This window comes from Vespula vulgaris, chromosome 10, assembly GCF_905475345.1.
Source record: "Vespula vulgaris chromosome 10, iyVesVulg1.1, whole genome shotgun sequence".
NCBI classification, from domain to species: domain Eukaryota; kingdom Metazoa; phylum Arthropoda; class Insecta; order Hymenoptera; family Vespidae; genus Vespula; species Vespula vulgaris.
Window position 1 is genome coordinate 3914827 of NC_066595.1, and position 17654 is coordinate 3932480.

Here is a 17654-nt window from a genome sequence, read left to right on the forward strand (position 1 = left end):
AGGAGAAAAAGAGAAAGACAAAGAGCGACGAAGAAAGAGGGAGAGGGAGAAAGAGGGAGAGGGAGAAAGAGGGAGAGGGAGAAAGAGGGAGAGGGAGAAAGAGGGAGAGGGAGAAAGAGGGAGAGGGAGAAAGAGGGAGAGGGAGAGGGAAATAGAGATAGATAGATATAGATAGAGAAAGAGAGAGAGAGTGTGGGAAAGGAAAGGGAAGGGGATGAGGGTGGGGGGATAAGAGTAGTAGTAAGTATAGCAAGGTCGAGTATCGCCAGTCCAAGTGGTTTTCTTAAGACTTGAAAACTTTCACAGCACATATCGCGTCGGTACGATTTTCGTTGTCGTAATTCTCAAAGAAACTTTTTCTCTCTTACTACCTTTTCTTCTCATCTTTTTAGAAGTAGAAACATTCGGTTAAATCGTCGGTCTTACGTGTAAGACGTATATATATATATATATATAAGTGTAAGAGGTAGATGTTATACAATAAAAAGGTTTTAACTGTGAAAGCATATTTTTGTTTTCAATTAAAAATTTCAATATGTATATATGTAAAAAGACAGGGAGAAAGAGAGAGAGAGAGAGAGAGAGAGAGAGACAGAAAGGAGAAGAGAGAGATGAAATTCTTAATTGAAAAAAAATGTACTCTTGCAACGAAAATCATTCTTTCTTTTTCTCTCTCTTTTTCTTTCTGTCTATCTATCTATCTATCTATCTATCTATCTATCTATCTATCTATCTATCTATTTATCTATGTATCTATCTATCTACCTCTACATATACATATATATGCATACCTGTATTCTGTCGCTTTTTGATTTGGCGTTACTACTATAGCGTGGAATTTCGGTAAAATGTAACGGTGGCGTTCGTTGTGTACATATCCGTACGAATGATACATATACATACATATGTACTACCTGCGTACCAACGTACGTATGTTATATACAAGTGTGTTTGCACGCGTACGTTACTCTTCATGCACAAGAGGGGTAGATAGGGGTTAAGGGAGGAAAGGGTGCATAAATGTATGCACATACGCCAGTTATACGGCGTTCTTTGCATCCATATTTCGGTTTCCACGAATCCAGTTTACAATACGCGTGCATGCTTCTCTTTGCGTCGCTTGTGTCACGTACATTAACATAAAAAGCAACTCGAACGTTTTATCCTTTGTATAAATATATATTTATACACACACATATATATATATATAGATATGTATGTATGTACGTATGTATGTAATAAGTACTTTGTGTCTTTTCTTTCAACCATTTCAAATTATCCATATAAAATAATAGTATTATAATATTCGGAGTATTTATTTATTTAATTATTTTTTTATCACTTATATTACTGCTACATTATTGAATCGTATACTAATTTTTCAAATCGCATAATAATTAAATTGTATATTAATTATATTATTAATTATCATATTACATCGTTCATTTATTAATATTGCATTATATTATGTAACTGCTGTTACAAAATTATTGAATAATTTATAACACGGCAACACCATACTAGCTTATATTATATTAGTAATTAATATTATTATTACCGATATACTTATTTGACCTTTCTAGAATTGCGTCTGTAAGAAAAGTTTACATTTGGTTCGAAGAATGTTATTGTTAGGTGATATTGGCACGAGGTCACGTAGTAGCGTACTGGTTTATAGAAGGCTGTCCTTACAAGCGGCAGAAGTGGAGCGTAGTTCATAAATTTTATTCCTTTTTTTAGCGAAAGAGAGAGAGACAGAGAGAGAGAGAGAGAGAGAGAGAGAGAGAGAGAGAGAGAGAGAGAGAGAGAGAGAGAGAGGCAGAGAGGAAAGGAAAGAAAGAAAGAAAGGTAAAAAACAATAACGTTCGAGATATTTTGCGGTTAAGAGAGAGAGAGAGAGAGAGAGAGAGGTTTATTGTTCGAGTCGTGATATATATCCACCCTTTCTGATACCTACCTACACCTCCGCTTCTTTTTATTTTTTGTTCTTTTCTCACTCGTTCATGGCGAATAGTCGAAGATCTTTCAACGGGAATATTTGGAAATTTTCATTCGAGGATTTTCGTCATGTCGATAACCTTCGATAATGGATTTTCTGTTTAGTACAGTACATACATTCTCCATGAGAGTCGACGACAAAAAAAAATTGTGCATTTTTACCCTTTCTCGTTTTTTCTCTTTTTTTTCTCTACTCGTCGAATACAAAATACCAAATGTGAACTATTTTGACAATTTTTTTCTTTTCTTTCTTTTTTGTTTTTTTTTTTATTTTGCTTTGGGTTTCGGTTTGTTTTGTTTTCCATTTTTTTCTTTTTCTTTTTTTTTTATTTAATTCGCAAAAGAATCGTTGGATCTTTTTTGTCGACAAAATCGAATATATCTCGAATAGAAATTTTTCAAACTGTGTCATTAATAAATCTTCAAAAGTATTCTGTGATCTAGTTCAACAGTTACATACATATACATACATACATACATACATACATATATATATATATATATATATATATATATATATTCGTAGGGGCTTACAAAATCGGAGCCGCACTTCGCGATATTGCAATCTCGTAAGCGGCGTAAAGCGAGCTAGACAAAGGAAGAAAAAAGCGAGAGGGGGAAGAAAAAAGAGAAAGAAAGAGAGAGAGAGAGAAAGAGAGAGAGACAGAGAGAAAATAAAAATGGCTTAAAAAGGAAGAAAGAACAGAGAACAAAAAAAAAGTATGATAGAGAAGAGGGGATAACGAAATTCACGTACTCGGGATTCGTGCGTTACCGCATCGCGAGAGATATTTATTGACCTAAATTTCGTTCTATTTTACTTTTGAAAAATAAATATAAAAGAAAGGAAATATAACTTTCAACAAAGGAACGCATAGAAGGGGGAGAATCTAATGTTTACGATGCATGTTAAAAGAGCCGCATTTTCGGTTACTATAGCGTAATGTAAAAAAAAAGAAAAACTGTATACACGTCATCCGTAAAAAATATTATATTGAATAGTCTTTTCATAAAGTCTCCACAGTGACGTGTTCTTGTTACGTATGTAAGTACGTATGTACATACGTACGTTCGAGTATTTTATTTTTCTTTTATTTTATTTACATATGAATAAATATGTACGTTTTCCAAAACTGACAGGTTTATTTATTTTTTATTTGCTTCTTTTTTTATTTCTTTCTTTTTTTTTTGTATATAGAAAAATCTATTGAATTTTTTTTGAACGATCTTTTTTTCTTTTGGATTATTACATGTTAATGGTGTTAATAGAATTAATTTTTTTTTTCTTATAATAATTTTGTTACGATCGATTTAATTGTCTCGATATAGGTAGGAAAAGGTAATCGATTTCTAAAGGAATTTCCCTCAGAGGAAAGATGTATCGGTAACATTGACGAATGTTACTCTCGTGCCAAATCGTAAAAGTAGACCGATTCGTTTTAGACGTCGTAGATTGGCCTATCGTCTGGTACGATCCTTCTTCCTTTCGTTTTCGACCACCAAGCAGTAACCAACCGGTAGTAGTAGGTATCCTAGATCAGAAGTATTTCAATCCTAGGATCACGACCCCATTTCACGTTAACTTTATTTCCTCTTTGGCGAGGATAGTGCGTGGATGTGAAAGAAATGCGATGGATAAAATGGAGGATAAGCGAAAAAAAAGAAAAAAAAAAAGAAAAAGGATTTATCAAATACTTACATATATATTTATTTTTTATCAACGCATTACAACATGTTCAAAAGTTTGATCAATGAATTATGTTATCGACAAAGAGAGAGAGAGAGAGAGAGGGAGAGAGAGAGAGAGGGAGGAAATTAACATTTATTTATCTAATACAAATTATAATGTGAGAACTGTGAAACTAGGAGAACCAATTATGAATGCGAATCATCGATGTAACTTCTCTATATATTCTCGAGTTACTGTTGCGAGTTGTAAAGCGAGTGTGTATAGCATTACTACATGAGCTATATTTTCTACTTTACCACTATTACGTTTCGATATTGCAATTATCGAAGAGGGGGGAGACGTTTCCATTTCCCTTTAGATTTTGGTTTGGTTCGATTACAAATTCCGAGTTCGATTCTAATTATAAAATCTTGCCTTTTTAATTGGACAAAGCATGTTGTTGAAATCGAGTTGAAATTTGGAATGATAATTGAATTATATTTACTTTCAAGATATATATATGTGTGTATATATATATATATATATATACACACGCACAAAATTTTGAATAGATTTTGTTTTTGTTCTCTCTTTATTCGTTCGCTTTTATTATTAAAAATATGCAATATATGGCTCGCAGACATTCATGTCCGTCACTATCAATCAGATATTTAAAAGAAATTCTTTTAAAAGATGGTAAATAAAATTTTTTGTTTATTAATAAATTTCACTTAAAATAAATATTTTTATCGAAATGTATTTTAAGTTTACAACTTCGGTTTCAGAAAAAAATTAAGATAAAATAGCTTTTGTCAAAAGTCAGCCTTTTAGTGAAAAAAGATTGTCAATTTGTGATTTAAATACATCGTTGGAAACATTTATTAAAGTATGTCAAGATTAAAAGGGAAAGAGATTATTCAATCGGAAAATGAATTTTTTATTTAATTAAAAACTTTACTTTGTATATCACGAGTATATGTAGGAATGTTATTACTACGTTTATTCATTCTTTGCTTTTGCTCGAGTTATATTAAATTTAATTAGGTTTAACATTGTCAGTTACCTATGTTGGAATGGAATGTGAATAATAATTTGTATTAGAGTGAACATGAAACGTGGACATATTCGAGGAAACTTTTTGTCAATTTTTCTCATTTATTTTCGGATTAATAATTAAAAAAAAAAAAAAAAGAAAACATAATAAACAAATTAAAAAAACGAAAAAGAAACAATATTGAATGATCCAGGTTTCATTGTATGATCTATGTGGAAATGGAATGTGAATAATAATTCGTATTAGAATAAACACGAGATATGGACATATTCGAAAAAAATTTTTCGCTCCTGTCAATCTTTCTCAAATATTTATTTTTCGATTAATAAAAAAAGAGAGAGAGAGAAAGAGAAAGAGAGAGGACAAAAAACAGATAAAAAAATAATATTTGATGGTTCAGGTTCCATTGGTCTTAAAAAAAAAAAAGATATACACCTATTGTATTTTATGAAAAATAAAGGCAACGTGAATTTATTTACTATCACGTCGATTTAATTGACGGATTAATGTCGATGCCTTGGAGAAAATATGAAGGTAACTTACCTAAGCTCGTGGGTTTTAAAGATGCATCAAAGTAAAACTATCTTTAGATTGATTTACGTAAGACAATGTATAAAGAATATCAAGAGGTAAAGCTTCTTATCATACTTTTAACGTTTCACGTAGATTCAATCAATTTCTCTCTTTTTTTTTTTCTTTATTCTTTTCTCTTTTTTTGTGTTTGTTCATATCTCGTTTTAAAAGTAATCAGAGTTTTAGGGTACTCGAAAATAAATTATGATCGATTTATGGATTACGTCAATACATTTTTTTTTATCTTTAAACGCGTACACACAGATAGGATGAATTTTTTTTAAATCAATACATCTAAATATCTCGATTTTCGAAAAGAAAGTTTGGAACAAAAGTTGTTTCGTTTAGAGGGAGCAAACATTATTTATTTCTGATTCATGGAACTTATAATCTTGTCTAGTCTTGCCAAATCACGTCTACTGTATCAGAAATAAATAATACTGATATCTTTACTTCCCAAAATGGAATCTTTTTAAAAATGGGTTGTTTTTACAATATTTAGATGTCTCAGATTCATATATATATATATGAAATTTAACTTAGTTATGTAATATCATTATATTGCTATATACATTATATATATATATATATATATATGTTATACGTACCTAAGTGTATTTCCCATAGGCACGTTCGACGATTGAAGATGATCTCTCGATCACTTCTACTCGTAAAAGAGGGAGTGAGTTATTACCTCTATCAATGTCCATAGATAAAGTTGGTACATATTTGGAACTCACCGAGGGTGAGAAGGAAGCGAAGGTTGAAGTATGCTGAAGTAAAATTTTTCAACGAACTTTGAGAGGGAGAGAGAGAGGGAGAGGGAGTTTAAGATAGGAAGGAAGGGAGGGAAAGGGAGAGATAAAAAGAGAGGATCGATATTCCCTTGGATCTCTCATTATAAACTTCTTTCGATATTCACTTGAAGTTATGCGTTACATGAAACATTTATTATGGATTCGAAGATAATGTAATGTAGTAACTTAATTATCAAAATGAATAGATAATTAATTATCAAAATTAACAGATAATTAATTATCAAAGTGAACAGACCACGTATTCATTATTTATATCTCGAATCATATTGAAATATAATTATGAATAATTGATGGTCTTCGAAGATCATGTAAACTGTTCATATCACATATTAAAATCGGATTATATATACATGTATATGTATGTATGTACATTTACATGTTATATCAGTGTGTATGTGTACTTATATTATATATATATACACGATCTTTTTTTATGTTTATAATTAGTGAATATCATTTGTCAAAGAAATATTTTCATTCATTAACATTTACTATCATAATACATTATATAATATATATTGATTATTATCTATATCATTGACTATTATATATATATATATATCTCTATATCTTATCTACAACTTAGTTCTTTTATTCGAACATTAAAGCTTTTTCTCATTTGAAAAAATACGTAGAGTTTTTCCGATGTAACACCGTCGTCGCGTCGTACGAAAAATGTTTTGAACGAAGGGTCAGACAGAAAGAAAAAGAAAAAGAGATGTCGATTGAACGTACTCTTCCCGCTTCCATTTACCATGTCCGCAGTTCTTTTCAAATCGTTGCCGTTGCATCAAGCGGAGCTTTGGGAATAACGAAACGGCACCGAGTCCGGTTTTGGCAGAGCAAAGTTTCGCACGACGAATTGAAAGCGTCAATCGCGGAGTCCCGTGTTCGCGTATAGAGAAATCATGACCGATGAAAAAGAGGGAGATATATACATATGTGTGTGTGTATATATTCATCTATATATACATACATATATATATATATATATATATATATATATATATATATATAGATGAATAGATAGATAGGTAGATAGATAGATAGATAGATAGATAGATAGATAGATAGATAGATAGATGGAGATAGAGAAGGGAGTTGAAACGTTCTGTCTTCCGTTTGACCTCTCAACGGCGATATCTATTTTCTCGAGCATTTGTGCATTCCGTGCAGTTTGCACTGTGGAGAATCACGTAGGTCAGGGTAAATACAAAGCGAGAAAAGGTAGAAGAGAAAGAGAGAGAGAGAGAGAGAGGGGTGATCGTGGCGGCGAAAAGGATAGAATCGTGCGGGCTATCGGATCTCGCTCGATTGCCTTCGCCGTCTCATTTGACGAGCATTGTTCCAAACGCGATAGATTTCGAGGTCGAACGAACTTTTAGAAATGACTTTTTGGTTAGCCCTTTCAGCCTTCAAATCCTCAACTCGAAAGGATATATCTCTTTTAGAAGATAGGTATGCAGTTACGATTCTCTAGTAGTTACTATCTCTTATATCTTTATTAGACGATGTTGAGTAAATTTAAGAAGAAATTTCTGTTTGAATTGTCAGAAAAGAAAAGAAAAGAAAAAAAGAAATTGCAATCGAATGTATAATAATTCTCAACGATCGAAGATATTTATCAGATTAAATAATTATTTATGATCTCTCTTTTTTTTTCTATATTTATTACCTTTAATCTAATTATCGAGGCATCTTAATTATTTATCTTTAAAAGACGTTTAATGTTACATTTAAGAAGATATAGTTTGACAAGCATTATCTCGAACATATTCGAAAAAGAAGAAAAAAAGAAGGAAGCTTTCAAAACCGATAAACATTGAAAGAACGAAGAAGAAAACAAGCTCGAAGGGATGATTAGTCGAGGGTGGTTCGAGCTTGAGATCGATAAAGAGTAGAAGAAATCAAGTTTCACCAATGCAACAGCGAGTTTTTAGTCCCGGCCAGACGGTTTACTTGCTTGCTCACTCACTCGCTTGCTTGCTCGTTCTTTCATTCGTTCATTCGTTCGTTCGTTCGTTCGTTCATTCGTTCGTTCGTTCGTTCGTTCGTTCGTTCGTTCGTTCGTTGAGAGTACCCGACTGCTGCTACTGCTGCTGCTGCTGTTATTTTCTCTCTGCAATGGCAAACGACGTCGTACTGGTAAAGCAGTTACCAGACGGGCCAAGAGTAATATCGTAAATACGATATCCGCTTGGACAGATGCTCGAATCCCCAGCCATTTCGATGATAGGCCGGCTTTGGGAGCGGGGACTTGAAGGTGTGTCGAGCGAACAGAGAGTAACTCACCACCTATCTATCCCACGAAATTCTCTACCTCGCGTATACGTTTTACGGTCACCTGATCGCAATCTCACGACGAAAATTGGGCCATGCTCGAACCCTACTCCATCTCTCTCTCTCTCTCTCTCTCTATATATATATATATATCTCTCTATCTCTCTATCTCTATCTTGGAGTGACTCGGGTACAGAAGCGATCGTGTTTCCCCACCGTTCCACGCTGTTTGATCCCCCTTTCAATTTGAATTTGAGACACGTGTTTCGCACGACTCGAGAAAGGGAGAGATAGAGATAGAGATAGATAGATAGAGAGAGAGAGAGAGTGAGAGGGTGAGTAAGCTATATTCGACGTTCCTATGTAAATAGATACCGACCGAACGTTGAATTTAATGTCTTGTCGATGTTTAGGTATGTTAATGCGGTGAATTTAATGTTCCATCGTTGTTCAGATATGTTAATGCGATCAATTATTCGTTTGCATTTGATAACGTTAAATAATTCTTGTAGTAGATCAAATAGTTCTTTATATTATTTTTATAATAGTGATCAATGAAACTTTTTTACTTTCACTTTGTTGTCGTTATTAATTGCATAGAATACTTCTTTGGCATTTTTAAGAGTTCGATAAATCAAGTATTATATATATATACATATATATATATACATGTATGTGTGTGTGTGTACATATATTTATATATATTATAGATCGTTATTTCGTCATGATTTTTGTTAAACCATGAAACAAGTTTCCTCGAAACTTATTGTTAACAATAGAAATGGATCTATGTACTAACGTATTGGACGTTTAACATGGTCATGAATTTCAACGACATAGGGCTACCAATAGTCGTCGATTATTCTGAATAATAGCATGCAAACAGGACGCAGCGTAGACAATTAATGTCACTATTTGCGAAGGCTTATTCCCGGTGCATGTAACGCGTAGCCGCAGTAACGTTCTATATTTGTCGATCATAGGTTTAACACAGAGTCGGTTAGGAAACTCGACAAACATATGATACCGATCAGACGATGTTTAATATAGGTCGTTGTCTCCTGTGTAATAACCTCGTTTTTGAAAATTGTTATGCACCGTTCGTTCGTGGATAACTACGAGAGGGTTGGGGAAACGAGAAAGAAAATAATTTGTTAACGAGCTATCGTCAATGGAGGATCTAACGACATCACAGGAAATATTCTCTTGGGTGGGGATACCGAAATAAACGGATTCACTTCACTTTACCGTTTAATAATTCGATTACGCGTCGATGCATCAGCGGCATGTTTGAAAAAATATCACGTACGATAGGGGTCGTTTCGAATATTTTTTATTTTTTGTCTTTTACCCTCCCTCCCTCTCTCTCTCTCTCTCTCTCTCTCTCTCTCTCTCTCTTACACTCGCACTCTGTATATGTATATATTTTTTTATCTATTTGCGGTTATCTCTTTTTTGGGAAGATAGAGAGAGAGAGGGGGGGGGGGGGGATTATTCGAAAAAAATGAACTCTTTTATTTTTTTTCTTTTTTAATATTTTTGTTTCTATTGCTTTTTTTTTAATCTATTTTTTTTTCTTTCTCTCTCTCTCCTTTTTTTTTTTCCTTTACATCTTTCACTTCGGCGAGTAAATGTTGAAGGTACAGGTGTTTTTTAGGATCTATTGGGCAAAGTCAAATGTGTTTAAATTATTCGGCGGCCTTTCGCCAACTACTAGCCACATTATATGATATTAATTTCCTGTCGGCCTTTGTCATCCCAAACGTTCTTCGCGTAACACGAAGTTCTTTTATTTTCTCTCTCTCTCTCTCTTTCTTTCTCATTCGCACTTGCTCTCATTTACTTAAATTTCTCTCATGAAACTAAAAAGTGTGCATTAATGTGATTTATAGCTCGATAAATCAGTCCTCTACCGGCTAGCGTCGCGGCCGTGGAGGCCGTAATTTCGCAGAAAAAGAAGTTTCTCGGTTATCCCGAATTTTACTTTTGTTCCTTTTATTCGTGGAACATTTTCACCTTGCGTTATGGTATAAGAAAAAGAACAAGAAAAATACAAAAATAAAGAAAGAGAGAGAGAGAGAGAGAGGCGTTGATACTTATTTTTCATCTTATCGAACATACGTTTATTCTTTGATATTTAACGTTATACGCGTGATACCGTCAAAAATTTTGTATTACTATTCGACAATATCGATTCTTGATCGAGAACGATATCTATTGGAAATAACTCGATTTCAAGTTTAATTAATCTTGTTGAATAGAATGGCAAATATATATATATATATATACACACACATACACATACTTACATACATATATGCGTGCAAACATATATACGCGCATACGTTCATTCGTAGGAGAATCACAGATGGACAATTTATTTTATAAAACGAACAACAGCAATTGCTCGTTACGAAATACGAGAAGAGTTTGATATCTTGTTGAAAATGCGACTATCGACAATTAGTAGCGATAAAATCGACATGGTTAATTACTTCCAGTTGTTCGTTCGACGTTAAATCCTTCGATGGAGAAGCTACGGGAAGGGAAACTAGGTATAATGGGGGGTAAAACGATGGGGGGAGAAAGAGAGAGAGAGAGAGAGAGAGAGAGTAACTATAGAAGAGAGAACAAGAGCGAGCGAACGAAGCGAATGAACGAGCAAGATAGAAAGAGAGAGAGAGCTTACAAGAGCGCGCAAGAATACTCGTTAAATCTCGCGATATTCCAACGAGAAGGGGTAGTAGGGTTCCTACTGGTGGTGGTGGTGGTAATGGTGGTGCTAGTGGTGGTGCTGGTGGTGGTGGTGGATATATTCGAGCCTCCGCCATGGATTAACGTCGAGCATGTCCCGACCTCGGCTAACTTTTCACTCCGATGAAACTTCGTGAGAGGTCTACCAGCCCTCTTGGGAACTTTAATTAGCTCTCAAAACCTCCTGACTCACTTGGAGGAAAATTTTTATGACTGACGGCCACCCCCACCCTCCTCCACCCTCCTCCACCTCCCCTCATTCTCCTCTCTCTGCTCTTTACCCTCCTTAACATCCGGACACGCGTTTTCTCCCAAATATCTAATTTCGAATATTTATATACATATGCATTAATATGCATTAATAAGTCATGTTCATACTACCCCATGCACGTTTCTCTTATTAATCTCTTAAATCTTTTTCTTTTCTTCTTTTTCTCTTTTTTCTCTTTTTTTTTTCAGATAGGTTATCGTATATTTCTTATAAATGCAGATCTCAATGTCTGCAAGTGTCTCCGTATTATTTTTTGTTTTTCAATGTGAGATTGTTATTGCAATTTATGACTATGGTATATGTATTTATTCTCGATTTATTCGTGTTTTATTGATTTTATTTTTTTTTTGGGGGGGTTTTTAGCTTGGAACTATACTTGTATGTCTTTTTTTCTTATTTTTTGTTCTTGTTTCTTTTTTCTTTTCTTACGATCGAATTATAATCGAGTACATCGCATATGATTTATGGGGCAATTGAAATCAAAGGATTTTTCTAATCTTGGTGATAACTGTAAGGGATGAAAAATATATAGATATAGAAAAAGAAAGAGAGAAAGTGTCTGTTAACAATAGGTAGGTACGAGATTTTTATGTTCCCGGAGCGTCTATAATTCGTACACGTTGAAAACTTTTGATTAGGCAGGATATTTTATGAACTCACCTAAGTCCACTTCCTATAAGCTTTGCTCTTCACTCTTCTTTATTCTCCAAAGTTTTCTTTTAAAAAGGACCGAATAAGTTTGAAAAGATGAAAAATACGAGAGTTCGATTTATCGAATGATTTCTATACGAATCTTTTGGCGTTATCGCTCAAAATAACAAATAAAAAGAGATGTTTCTATATTTTATAACATTGTAATTTGTGTTAATCTTGAATAATTCGCAATAGTATGTACATTTGTGTGTGTACACACACACACACACACACATATGTATATGCATGACGTTGAAGTCTTCGTAATTTCAAGATGACCGCAATGGACTTGTACTAATTATTCATCTATGCTGACATACACGTTAATGAAAAAACTTTTTCCGTTGAGAAGAATAGGCAACGGTCGAAAGAGTATCAGCAGAGAGAGAGAGAGAGAGAGAGAGAGAGAGAGAGAGAGAGAGAGAGAGAGAGAGAGAGAGAGAGAGAGAGAGAGAGAGAGAGAGAGAAAGAGAAGGCTGCCAGGGAAGATCAAGAAGAGGAGTAAAAAATTCAAATGAAGTCAACTTCGTGGCTCTATTCAGCTTCGGTCGGTTTATTTATATATGTATATATATATATTTTCTCTCTCTCTCTCTCTCTCGTACGACTTTAACAAAAAAGAAAATGTACCAGATAGCAGAGTTAACTTTTGCCAGATTGCAAAAGAAGAGATTTTCATATTTTAACCGCACATTCGGTTTTCCATGCCGCAATTTTCATTAGCTCGTACTAAAAAAGAGTTATCCGATAAAAATATACAAGATGAGTGGTTTCAAATGAAGATATTATTTGTTTCTGTTTTTTAATAAAAAATTGAAACGAACGCTCTCATAGAAACTAAGATATAAAATTTAATTGTTCTCGCGAGCGGGTATACATTTTCTTAGTTTCCTTTTTCATGTTTTTTTTTTTGTTTTTTTTATTATTTTCATATTTCCTTTTTCTTTCTTTTCTTTTGTTCTTTATTATTTCAAGTTAAACAACTGATGAGAAAATATGATAACGAGTGAACGTACTCATTGTAAATAATAATACAACTTCTAATATACGCATATATAGAATATACGCGTATACATATAGACGCTACAAAGAAGGGTGGGAGGGCAAGAGTTTCTCGACAGTGGCATACAGAGAAAAGGATAAAGTTTGTTGGTGTAAGCTAACTGACCCGGTTTTTTTCATCAAGTAATTACCAACCTCGCGGCACGCCGCGCCTCGCCATGCTGCGTTTTACATTTCCATGCCGTACTCTAACCGATTCAATCCACGAATTTTCTACCGCGAGCTTTCGAATCAGGGTGCAACCTTCACACTGCGCTGAATTTATTTTTAATAATAATAATAATAATAATAATAATAATAATAATAATAATAATAATAATAATAATGATCATGATAATAATAGTAATAATAATGGTAACGATGGCGATGAATATAATAATAAAGAAAAACAGAGAGGAAGGAAGAACGAAGGAACGAACGAAGGAAAAAACAAAAACACGGAAGGTTAAATAGAGATTAAAAGGAAGGACATATTGTGTCGTACGATTCGTGATCGGTGAGTCATATTGGTTAGTTATTCGTCGCCGTTCGACGTATAAAGATCGTAAGGTAATAAACTACGCATATGAAGAATTAATCTATTCCGTACTGACTCTATCGTTTAATGAGAAATATTTAATCAATTTCTTCGCTCCATCCAATACGTGGTTTCTTTAATAATACAACGAAGGAAGGAATATTCTTCTTAGATTTTTATAGGTAAGTTAAAAATCTCGTCGAATCAAGAGATATAACCGTTTTAATATCGTACGATACCGAATTGATCGATAACGTTGTTTATAATCATGAATTTTTTGGTATTATAATATAATGCGAATATAAGAATAATATAATATAATATATAATGTAATAATGAATTTTATATTTTGATATAAGATAGAAGGTTTGATATGAATAGAAAGGGAGATCCCTTTATAACCATGCCCTTTTCAACGTATTTCGCATACTTTTAAGATACCCTTTACCCTTTATGCACATAATATTAGACGTTGTCACGTTTGATGTTCTAGAGGGATGCCTCTTAACGAAGTCTTGCACGAGTACTTGCCACCCTTTCAACAGACGTCCTATTCGCTAGTATCGTCGTTGTCGACGTCGCCGTCGTCATCGTCGTCGTCGTCGTCGTCGTCTTCGTCGTCGTAGGAGACACTCGTACGAGTACGCTTCATCGTAACTCGAGAGCTTCCACGATCGTGCGTAGCCCTTAATTGGAGACGCACGAAGGACTCGTGGCGTTCCTAGGGAGTTTGCTAGAACATGAAGGAGAAGAACGAGGATGATGAAGAGGAGAAATGGCGCCGATGGAAGACACGGTATTTCTAGACCCTATGTAATTACTCGAGTATCACGTCGAAAGCTTTCCCGTGGTGCCACTTTGAGGTTAGATTTCTGATTCCCTTCTTCGTCTTTCTTCTATCTTTCTTTCTCTTTTTTCTTTTTTTCTTTTTTCCTTATATGTCCTTTTCCTTTTCATTTCTTAATTAACTTCTCTCATATCGTAGCTAGCGGATAGAGTATGATAGAGAAAAAGTGATGGTGGGTCAGAAAGAATAGATATCAACGAATACTTTCTCATTTATTTTTTTACAAATAAAATAAGTATATATATATATATAAAGGAGAGGTAGAGATAAATAGACAATGTGAATGTAATCTTTGTTAAACATTACTTCCTTTAAAGTCTACTCGATCTCTTCTGATCTTAATATCAATTTTATTTGGCAAGTAAAATGGAAAGCAGATGGAACGATTCCCTTCGTCATCGTCGTCGTCGTCGTCGTCGTTGTCGTTGACGACCCGATCGATGTTCAATTTCGAACGTTATACGGTGATTCTCTTCGTCGGTATCCTTAATGTCTCATTACCATAACTAAATGACTTCGAAAGGGGAGGAGACCTTTGGAAACGATTTCAGACATTCCTGACATATCTTTTCGTTCGTCACAATGATAAACGGGAGTTAAAAGTTTTCTACTAAATTTATCGAAGATCCTCGTACGATATAGATAATTTCCTTAATTTTTGTATTTCTTAATATTTGTTTCTCCCCTTAGAATTCGTACTATCAATCATTATGTAATATTCGATCGGTTACATCGAGCAAAGTAGTATTTTATTATTATTCTCTCCGGAAAGTTTAACGTTAGTCATCCAGATTTATTCGATTATGACGAATGGGCTGGATTATCGGGTTGAATTGGATAAGGGCGGAAGGGTAATAGTAAACGTTTCTCTCGAGAAAAAATAAACGTTACACAAAACGTTTCTTGTTCGAGTAACAAACTAGAGATTTATACGGGGAAATACAGTGTGTCGGATAATCGTGGTTTTCCATCGTGTTCACGGCAGAACTATCGTCGACCTTAACATTTCGTTCGTTCGAACACCATATTCTCTCTCTCTCTCTCCCTTCTCTTATTCTGGCTATTTATTATTCGATGTCCTCGCCATAGCGTACGACCTTATCGGTCGCTTAATATATTATCGCGTAGAAATTGCCGAGAGCAGGACGTTGAAGTTTTTTCTTTTTTCTTTTTCTTTTCTTTTCTTTCTTTTTTTTTATCTGAATAGAGAGAGAGAGAGAGAGAAAGAGAGAGAAAGAAAGAGGGAGGGAGAGTGGGTTGGCCGTCGTCATTCTGGCAGCAGAGCTTTAACTTTCCGATAAAGCTTTCGTTGAAAGGATAGCCGGACCGTTAAAGGGGCACCCGCATTTCTCGACTCACTGACGATTACTTCTTCGTAAAAATAGCTCCTCTTGGAGATTTTTATTAGGAGAATTAACTGTTGGACCGATCTCCCCCTCTCTCTCTCTCTCTTTCTTTCTTTCTTTTTCTTCTTCATTTTTTTTTATTTTTTCTATTTTTTTTATTTTTCCTCTCCTTTCCTAACTGGATCCTTTTCCTTAGCTTTTTTCTTCCCTCTCTTTCTTTCTTTTTTTCTTTCTTTCAACGAAACGTCATGGTACTCCGGTGGTAATAAACGTTCGAACGATCTTACCTTTAGTTCACCGAGCATCGATTAACCATTAAAAAAATACCCTTTTCTTTTTTTTCTCCTCTCTATTTTTCTCTCTCCCTTTCTTTTCTTTTTTTTTCTTTTTTTTTTTAATTTTCTATCTTAACGACGATCATTTCATTATAGAATTCTATTGAAATATTGATTTAATGTTAAAGGAATCTCGTCATTAGATCGATCGATCGATCGATGATAATAAGTCTGAATTGATAATATGTTCAAAATGATAATATTTGATCGATGGTGGTCATATCTAGAAGCTACGAAAGAACTATACGAATATTTAATGTTCGCTTGCGAGTTACTCGTGTACTTACTTACTTACTTACATCCGAAATATCGCAATCGTATCGATAAATCGTAACGGAGGAATGAGAAGAGATTTCGTGAATGCAACAAAAAGATATGCATGTATAAATCCGGGAAAGTATGCGGACGTCGGACGAATAAATTTCAACGAGTAAGAGAGAAAGAAAAAGAGAGAGAGAGAGAGAGAAATAGTTGCGAGGTGCTTCGTGATATTCGAAAACGCAACTTTCTCAGCGAAACGTGCCCGCGAATTTCTCGATATTCCGCGTTTTTCTGCTACGTTTGCGAATCGTTTCGTATATCGAGAAAGGAATAAACAAAAAAGAAATAAAGGTAGAAAGGAAAGGGAGAGATAGAGAAGAGAGAATAGAAATAGGGAGAGAAGAGCAATGGACGATCCTCGGTTTATTTCTTGTAAGAAAGAAATAAAACAAAATTGAATTTCTACATTTTGAAAAATGGATTTTTCGAGCTTTTCATTGTCTTCCCCTTTCCTTTCCATTTCTTTTCTTTTCTCTTCTCTTCTCTTCTCCTCTTTTCTTTTCGCTGACGTCAGATGTGTGTCAGATACTTCGTTAGAAGATAAAAAGGATTACATAAATACCAGGAGAATTATTTCGTAGATTAGAAAAAAGGGAAAGATAAAAACGCGAAATAGAGAAGGTTGATGGGAAAGGGAGAAAGTGCAAGAAGAAAAACAAACGAACAAACAAACAAAAAAATAAAGAAGAAAGAACGAAAAGGGAGGAAAAAAAAACAAAAAAAAGGGGGAGGAAAAAAAAGGAAAAAAGGGGAAAAGAGGAGAAAGGGGTTCAGCGTCTCCGGAACTTCAGCGTCAACAATTTCCGTCTACGTTTCTACTTTTTAATTACACACAGTCGCGAGCCTCTGGCATTCACGTCGCGGCGTGCGAACTCGACATAGACTCCGACGATTCTCTTCTCTTTTTCTCTCCCTCTTTCTCCTTTCTCTCTCTCTCTCTCTCTCTCTCTTCTTCTCATTCTCGTCCTCGGAATCCTCTATTCACGCCATTTTTTGCGGTCTCCCATTACGGAGATTGTGTGTCTTTCGCTTATTCTCTCTTCGTTATGTCCTTCTCTTTTGGAAGAGGAGGAGGAGGAGGAAGAGAAGGAAGAGAAGGAGGAGGAGGAGGGACAG

At 34.5% G+C, this 17654-nt stretch overlaps 1 long non-coding RNA gene across 1 annotated transcript in view; it reads left to right on the forward strand.

The window, feature by feature from the left end:
* The window catches only part of LOC127066908 (uncharacterized), a 59096-nt gene that overhangs the window by 19429 nt on the left and 22013 nt on the right, over positions 1-17654 (forward strand). The window contains exon 4 of the long non-coding RNA XR_007782520.1: positions 14183-14485. This is a non-coding gene — a long non-coding RNA (uncharacterized LOC127066908). The remainder of the gene's footprint in view (positions 1-14182; positions 14486-17654) is intronic.